This window comes from Ambystoma mexicanum, chromosome 9, assembly GCF_040938575.1.
Source record: "Ambystoma mexicanum isolate Mex_15411 chromosome 9, UKY_AmexF1_1, whole genome shotgun sequence".
Lineage (NCBI taxonomy): Eukaryota > Metazoa > Chordata > Amphibia > Caudata > Ambystomatidae > Ambystoma > Ambystoma mexicanum.
The window spans coordinates 219,808,729-219,818,361 of NC_090931.1; positions in this window are offsets into that span (position 1 = coordinate 219,808,729).

Consider the following 9,633-nt stretch of genomic DNA (forward strand, 5'->3'; position numbering starts at 1 on the left):
AATGGCCAAACCTATGTGCTTTCTCGGATCCTGCCATCTTCACTTTTATCTTGTAGACACCGCTATGTAAGCTCTAGGCTCTCATACCTACTGCTGGTAATGCACGAGCCTCATTCCCCTTTCTCATAAAAGCTCCTTTATGAGACACCCAAGCTTGCAAACTACAGAGGTAGCTCACGGCAATCTCTGCTTTTGCCTTATGACCTGTGCCATCTGCAGGCGCTGCCTTATGACCTGTGCCATCTCCTGGCGCTGCCTTATGACCTGTGCCATCTGCAGGCGCGTTAGTGATTCATGATTCTCAACCTGAACTCGAAGAGGCATTTCCAACTCCTGAATCTCCTTCTTATATTAATTTATAGTAATATTCTATCGCTCCTCTTCCAGAATCCTTCTGCCTTTGCCGCTTCTCAGAGAACATGGAGAAGAACTTCCCCCGAGTCATTGGTAGGTAAACGCTTCAATTTTATTCCTCACCTGATCTCTGAAAAGGACTTCTCTGAGTAATGTGTCATTTCAGATCGACCTCTTAACTTGAATGCAAAATAATGTTATGCTCTTTGCCCATTTCAAGGAGAAGATAGTCTTTACATGTAAAGGTCTTCTGAGACGGTTAATAGAAAGGAAACCTGGTCACCTCTGGATTAAGATCTTTCCAAGAATCTACCAAGAAGTACTTCCTTGGAAGACCAGCCAACCGACCGTCCTCCCTGTTGATAGTTCTAGGAGCTTCCTCCTTGAGTGATAACCATTATTTTATTGGGGTAGCTAGCATATTAAAGCCCCCATCCCACACACACAAACTAGCAGACCCACTTTCCAGTGTAAGATCAATGCTATGGCTTCTTGACAGAAAAGGTCCTGGCCATTGTTTAGACAGTAAAGGGGGCTTAGTGTTAGTAAGGAAGTTGCCTAATTGTCTTTTAATTGCTAGCAACTGCACTGAAACGCTCCCTTAATGTCTAATGCCTCCATTCTCAGGGATTTAAATATAAAATACCCACCCCGCTTTTTTATACTCTTTGCTGAGGCCCATATCGCTAGCCCTATCTTGGCCCTCCTAATCCAGAGTTCCTTATCAAAATCTCCAACAACCAAGGATATCGTACTCAGATAATGTATAACTTTGGCATTTAGCGAAAGTTTTTTTTTAAGCCCATCATGGTCAAGGTTTCAGTTGTCATACCAGTCCGGGATGTCCACATTTTCAGGTGCTGATTTTTGAAGGAGCACGGGTATGCCCAGATGTGACTCCTGTGACTGCTGGGCCTAGAGACCCAAGCTACCCCTCACTGATGAGGCCCAACAAGGCTGAAACATGTTTGAGGATCCTTGTGGTCTCGTGCAGAAGGGATGTGACCAAGCAGTTCCGGATGGACAACCTTTTGATGTGGGACCAAGCCTGATTTTCCTATGGCCTTTCTCCTCTTTTAATGACTTGGCAGGCGAATAATGATGGTCTGGAGGGTTGGCAAGAGTGATGCCACAGGTCAAGATGAATTCCAAACCTTCCAGACATCACCTCTTTTGTTTTCCTGAAAGGCATTCACCTTCTTCTCCTGTACCTTGTGAATCTGATAGTTACTTTGTTGCTCACAGTTCTCTATGTCGTTCCCTTTTAGAGACAGTTTAGCTCGTTCACCCTCCAAGCCCTTCAGACTTGCATCTACTGAATTAGGATAGCAAGAACGGATTCTTCTCTAATGCCTCTATTTTGCCCTATGCTTGGCGAGCTCAGGACATAAGTTCCACCAGTGATGCCTGAAGGTTGCCTCTTAGTGATTTCATTTCATCCAGAATGGCTTTCATGTTAGACTTTGTTAATGGCTCTGGTTGCGTTTCACTCTGCAGAGGCTCAGGACTGCTTTTTGGTGCACTCATGTCCTTTTTATTTGGCTTACAAAATGGTTCCAATGTCATATAGGCACCAGGACTCCTGAATGCCCAACCACTTAACTCTGATACTTCACACTCTACTTCAAGGGGCTCCTCAGAGTGTCCCGCCCCCACATTTACTCCTCCTGGGACACACTCAGGAACCCCTGCTTCATTGGGGCCAAACCTCCACCCAAAAAGTCCACTGCTTGGGTCTCTTTAATGAGCAGCCACAATGGATAGTGTGGGCATTGTACTTTCCCTGGATTTTGTTGTCTTGTGCTGTCGCTGGATTTTATACATGGTGCTGTCCTGTATAACACGTTGGCCAGTGTCACTCAACACCAACGATCCTATTGCCTCCAGCAGTGATAAAGAATATACCAGTGGGAGAGACTCCTCGCCTCTCATGAGACTGGATTGTCTGTACCTCGCCTCCCTAATAATCTTTGTTTATGGGTGTTATGTTCCTGTTGTTCACGGCCACAGGCCCATTAGAAAAGTCTCACAACCCCACCCGGGACTTGCCTCTCTGATGATCCGCGCTGGTACTTTTTAAGCTTTCAAACTCTCACTGATTGACCACCAGCAGGCTACTGAGCAGGCTCCAATGCTAACCTGTACCTCTCGGCACGCTATGCCTTCCACAACCTTTGTGGTCATTAGGTGTCTGACAACACCATCCCCTGCCTTTCCATGCAGCAATGCTCCAAGTACCCCTACAGCTTCTGTCGATGTGCTTCGGTATTGGGTATTGCTGGCAACTGTTCGCAACCCCACCTTCCAAAAAGAATACACCAGTGAATCCTCTCCCTCCTGCATGGCACATGGAGACAAATCACAATACACCTCTCAAGCATGGTACAAGGGGGCTTTGCACCCTAGTATTGTGCTGGGGACCTTGTTAAGGCCTCTGCTGCGCTTAGGTTTGTAACTTGGCCTGCAAACCTCCACTTTGGGTATGTTAGATATAATAATAATTTAAAATGCATTGGGCAAAAGTGGGTACTATAGTAATTCTGTACCAACTTTCAAACATTTCTTAATTGTCTCACCTAGTTTAAAATGGAACATTCTAACCTCATTGGGTGCAAAGTTCTAATAGCAATAAGGGCCAGAGGATCCCTGCACTATCTGAGGGTCCTGCCTCAAAAATAATGAAGATCCCTGGCCCTAAATACCCAGGATCCTGCCTGTGCCCTGCCTATAATCTATTATGAAAGAGCATTGTAATTGGCTCCCATAGGTTTAAACAACCCTAAAGTCGTTTTGAAGTCCTTGTGTCCATATCCTGCATTCACAGAGGATCCTGTGACCATCCAAAAGTTCTGCCTCAAAACCGAAGATCCCTGAGCCTTTAATGTTCAGCATCCATGATTTGTTCCCAAAGGGTCATGTGACACAGTGCTTCCCTTGCTATTGAGTCTCTCTTGATTGTTCAGCCCAGGATCAGCAGCTAAGGGCAAAACACAACAACAGGCAACTCCTTTTTGGGCTTGTAAAGGCTTTAAAGGCCCTAAGTTGAGAGCCCCCCTCATGCAAGGACTTTGCTGTGCTTGACCTTTGTCTGACTCCTGCTTTCACACGAAGGAATCCTTCGATCCAGTGACTCTCCATTCACCGCAAAGCTGCTGCTACCTCAAAGAAAGAAGGAACAAATCTGGTATAACTAATCATGGTCGCCATTTCACCACATTTTTATTTTATTTCTATATGGCGGAAAGGCCCCCCCAAAGGACCTCTTGCACAACCATAATAATTATGCTAAACCTTCACCTGGTGGCAGGATACTATGGATACATAAGCCATACCTGTTTTTGGGTATGGTGAAGGATAGTTCACTAAATTATTGAAGCCACATCTGATTTGTAGCAACCCTGTGAGCTCAGAACAGCCATGGATGGCAATGTGGATTTCAGGAACCTTACTGGCTACATTCCATTGAATGAGATAAAGGGCAGGATGCCAGTCTCTGTTGACACTATGTGAGCATGAGTAACTCCTCCCTGCCATTCCCAGTAGCACACATCAGGAGATCTCATTGGAGTGTGGCTTCAAAGGAGAAATCCCATATCAAAGATCTGCCTCACTCAAGGGGGCTGCATTTCAGAGAGCTTCAGAAGCTGCAGGCTGTGAAAGTGGCAGTTACTCAGTCAGTCAAGGGGCTTTGGGAAAGATTTCACCATATTGATTTTTTCTATTGGTTTTTCTCTCCTTCCCCTTCCTGCAGAACAATGTGCTCTGGTAGGACATCAGGATGCAAGTGTCACTCTTCTCAGGGCAAAGTATTGGACCCCTTAAAGAAGGCTTGTAAAAGAAGGGGTCTCACACTTCTTCTTTGATTTACTTTTGGACTTCAAAGACATGAGGAACAATTAATTTGGCCACTTTTAGTAGAGAAGTTCTTTACAAAGCCTTCTGCCATAGTGTAAGACATGTGTGCGAAGACAGAGGAAAGCTCTGCTTCTATCCCATCCCCAGGGCACATTAGTGGTGACTTTGCACTTTCAGAGTAGGCCTATTTCTGCAGTGGAGACACATTTTTATTAGTGGGTTATGTTAAATGAATTTTTATTAGTCAGGTTGTTTATTAATAATGTTAGTTATTAATTTTCAAATGTGTCTCTTGCACCATAGGCATTTCAGGTGAAAAATAGTGTGCATTTTTGAATGTGCACGTGTGCTTTTAACTGTAAAAATAGATTTGCATCTTATATGTTAAAATCGTTTTTGACTGAATAGCCTGTCTTTCCATGTTAATCTGGTAACACATATAGCAATGCACCACACCCATGTGGTGGTGCTGCATAAAAAAAAATTGCTACCTGTGCAGTAGTGCTGTACTCTGTGCTGTAACACGCCAAATATCCTTACGTACCCTCCTTTTGTTTTTAGAACTTGGCTACAATCCAAGCCAATTCCTAAAAACAACTTGTTCTTTCTTTTTTCTTTTAAAATGCATGTGTATTGGGATATCTTTCTCTTCCTGACGTAGCTAGTAAAATCAGTAACATTTTCATTTTTACTGATAGCACAATCAACCATCCACCCATGATTAGCACCAGGACAGCCAAACCCACTATTGAGCGTTCCCCCCAGGTTCCCCAATTAAATCTTTCCACTTCTATTATCCCCAGATTACTAATTGTAATATTGTTTTTTCTCAAATTCATTTTTATAACATGTCTTTCTTTGTGATTCAATAAATATTCCACATCCGGGTCTATTGGAAAAGTATCCCTTTGAAAAAAATTGATATTTTCCACTTGGCTTTCCCAAACATCATTTGTTACATGAAACAATGTTAACCCCCCAATTGACACAATTGTATCCTTTGGAATCTGTAAATAAAAAACATTATATTTCACCTGTTTAACCACGTATGTTCCATGGTTTAAATGTACTACCGTCATGTTCTTTAAACAGGTTCTGATCAACCATTTACCTCTGACCATCTTAGCCTGTGTCATTTCTTCACTCCCCATATTGCTAATAATCACTTCACATCCCTCTGATATACTTGGGTCAGATTTCAAACCACAATTACCATCTGTGGCATCAGGAACAAACGGTTTACCTGGACACATATAATTTTGTTCTTTAAATTTTACACATGTTTCCAGGCTTGGTATTAAATAAACTTCAGGTTCCCATGACTGAAATGCCACCACTTCTGGAGTCTTAATCTTAATAAATGTGTCCTCTTGCCAAAATCCCACGTTGTGTACCCACTTCGTTTGATAAATAAGTTCAGGGGCTACATATGGGATGCATAGCAAAAATCCGATCTCTAGTCTTTCCAAGTCCACATATAACGGCATTGCATTACCCATTTCGAATGCAATTTTTACCTGTATTATATCAATTTCCCTCCTGGTCAATCTTTCTATCATTTGACGAATAATATCCTGCGAAACAAAATACAAGGGGATATGTCCTTGAATCAATTGTGAAACTGCAGTTTGAACTTCTCTCATATAATTCGTTAATAGTCTATCAACAGGACTCATTATGTTCAATATTTCATTCAAAGTTCTGTCAAGCTTAAGTATTATTTTAGTCGCCCTTTGCATTACATCCGCTTGTTCATTTAGAATGATTGCAGTTTCATTTATGAATCTTACTTGTTCATCCAGTCCCCCTCTAATTCCATCTAATGTTTTTTGTATTATTTCTAGGTCAATACTCAGTTGTTGCGCTTTAGTACTCAGTGTTCCTACCAAAATAGAATTGGCTGTTGATATTGTGGTACCTATTATGGCTCCAACTATAGACATTACCATTGATATCGCGAGCATCACCGCACCTCTCTTTCCTCTCTTCTTCTTAATGTCTGCTGAATTCACAAATGTTTTTTCCAATTGCATTAATATATCTCTTATTGACTGCTTAGTGTCCTCTTTTCTTATTTCCAGCCACTCTTTAGTCTGTTCAATCTTAATTCCGGTATTGTTCAAGTGTTTTTCAATCAAAATCTCAGGATTCAATGGTATGTATATATTTTGGAAAATCATCCTTCTATCACTCATGATGAATCCTGGTGCCTCTTCCACTGCGATACCAGATGCTGGTCCATGTTCAATGACAACCTGTGCTTCTGAATTCTTGAAGATCCCTCCAAATATCATCATCATTAACCATATCATCGGTATCATCTTCAATGCTGATCGCTTTGCAGCCTTGGTCTTCACCCCTCTTTGGGGCTTTCCCGGAATCCGTCCACGTGGGCTCCAGGACTCCATCGTCTCCCGTGGGCTCTGATCCCGGAACCTCCGACCAAATAATGTTAATTTTCTAAATCAAATAGAAAATAAACAAATTAAGTACATAGCACAATACTAACTTCACCCAAAAATCAAACATGCTTGGTAAAAATATTTCGTTTTTTTTTTCTGAAATTAAACACAAGTTAAAAGAAAACAAGCACATATAAAACAGCATTCAATATTTAATACATTTTCTCTCTGCACACCAACCATGAGCTTCCATTATATATTTTTATTTATTTATTTATTTTATATTATATATTTTTACATATATTACAGTGTTTATGTGCCATTATAGCAATCAACTTTTTAACTTCTTTGTCACTGCCTCCTGATTGTACCCATTTATTTTCTCTTTTTGTGTTCAAGGGACTTAATCTGTTTCTACATGCTCAAGCTGCCTGATCTCATGTCTGGGATGGCATGGTTTAATTTGATTTACATGGACAAACTGCTCTATTGCCGTTTCACCTTCATTTTTCAAAATTTTATAAACTACAGGAGAGACCTTATCTATAATTCGAAATGGCCCCTGCCAGGCTGCTAGAAATTTAGAATTTTTCTGTTTACTTTTTCCAAAATGAAACTTGTACACCTGGTCCCCTACACTGTATTCCTTTACTGATGTCTTTTTGTCATAGTGAAGAAACTTGGTGGAATATGCTAATGTGTGGCAATTCCACATCTTTGACGGTGGCCACAGCGACCTTCTTGGAAAAATTGAAACTGGACGAAAAAGAAATAACAACAGAAAGCTCTCAAACATCCCATTGACCAGAAAATCCCAGGATAGTCACAAAGGAAAACAGGAAGCAAGGACACAAAAATTTGGACAGAATTTGTAAAAATTGTAATACAATTATGTACAAAAAAAAAAAAAAAAAATAATAAGACTTTGCACTGTCAGCAGCTCTTTCCAGATTTCTCTGCACAAAAGCAAATGCATGTTGCAAATGCCTCCTCAGTTCATCAATATATTCATGAACTGTGGATGCACTCACAAGTGTCTGCTCATGTGTTCTGTATAGTAGGTGTTGTGGTAACACCATTTTCCTACCTGTCAAGACCTCATGGGGGCTAACACCTGTTGCCTTGGCAGGAGTTGACCTGATTGCCATCAAAACCAACGGTAAACGTAAATCCCAGCTGGAACCTGCTTCTGCCACAAATTTCTTTAAAATATCCACAACAGACCTATTGCTTCTTTCAACTGTACCTGAAGACGCCGCCCGATATGCGATATGTAGTTTCCTTTTCACACCTAGTATTTGCCATACCTTACTCATTAGAGTACTTGTGAAATGACTTCCTCTGTCTGACTCAATTCTTTGTGGCAACCCAAACCTTGAGAACACATGGTTCACCAGCAATGTGGCTGCTGTTTGCACTACAATCTGGTGCAGGAATGCATTCAATCTACTTCGACATCAAACATACCACACTCAAAATATAACGGTGTCCCCTGCTCGACCTTTTTAAATGACCTACATAGTCTATTTGCAAATCTGACCATGGGAGAGTTAGGCCTCTTTTCATCAATGGTGCTCTATGCGTTGGTGAAGCAGGTTTAAATTGGGCGCATACTAGACATCCTCTAGTATATAATTCCACATCTTGGGACATATGTGGCCAGTAAGCATAATCTTTTAGTATTTCTAATGTTTTTTGTGAACCTCTATGGCCTGCAGTTATGGCATCATGTGCATGGTGTAGCATTAGACCTCTGAATGAAAGGGGTACTACCCACTGTATTTGTCCTGTTATGGACTCTCTAATCATGAGTCCATCCTGTAATCTAATTCGTGTTTTGTTCTTTAATAACACCCTCAACTCCTCTTTTCCCATACAATCATTTTCTGTCAAAGAATTTTGTTCGGGATCTATCAAATGATTATAATAGATTCCCAAAATTTGATCATTCTTTTGTGCCTCAATCAAATCTTGGTCTGGCGTGTCATGACTCCACTGCACCACCGGTTGATCTACCTCCTTTGGTGCTTTAGAACGTGTGACTGCATCAATTTGTATTTCACCCATTAAATAATCAATAGGTAGCAATTCTCCCATCACAGCCCCAATCTTAGCCAGGTGGTCTGCCTTATCATTTCCCTCCTTATCCTCTCCTGGTGTTTTTAAATGCCCACACATTTTTCTCCAGTATATTGTTAACTTATTCTCTGACACCAATTTGTCTATGGCTTGTATCATTTTTCCATGCTTAAGTGGCTTTTTGTTGTATGTAACCATGCCTCTTGCTTTCCAACCAGGCAAATATTCCACAAAGCTATTCCGTGCATAGTCAGAATCAGTCACCAGGACAATTTCACTGAACTTTTTATCAACTGCAGTAGCAATTGCTTTATAAATGGCTGCCAATTCCGCCACCTGACTGCTCCTATCTCCAATCCTCATCCCTATACTGGGGACACCTTCACATTTCAACCAGACATTTCCTATTCCTGCCACTAATTGTTTATTACTGTCATTTTCAATGTGAAAAGCACAACCATCCACATATACAGTTGGCAAATCCTTGCATGTTTTTTCATCAAAAGCTTTGTGTGGTGATTGTTCAAATTCCTGCAAACTAGTTTCTACTTCCATTTCATTTGGTATTTGTTCAGCTGCACAGTCATGTAAGTCAGCTAACCCTTGAGCAATTGGGTTCTTTTTATTTTGTCCATATCTCACTTCTACGGGAAAACCTTGTAATGCCAGCGTCCATGAAGTGATTCTGGATTGCGCTAGATTACCTGATCTAATTCTTTTACTCTCTAAACATTGCAACGGTTGGTGATTTGTTTCAATAATCACCTTTTCTCCCTGAACAATGGGGCGGAAATGTTGTAGCGCCCACGCAGTGGTTAATAGGGCCTTTTCACATTCATTAAATTTCATTTCAACTTGGGAAAATGCCTTACTTGCATATGCAATGGTTTTGTGATTCAAATCGTGTTTTTGTGATAACACCGCTGACATACAATGTTCAGAA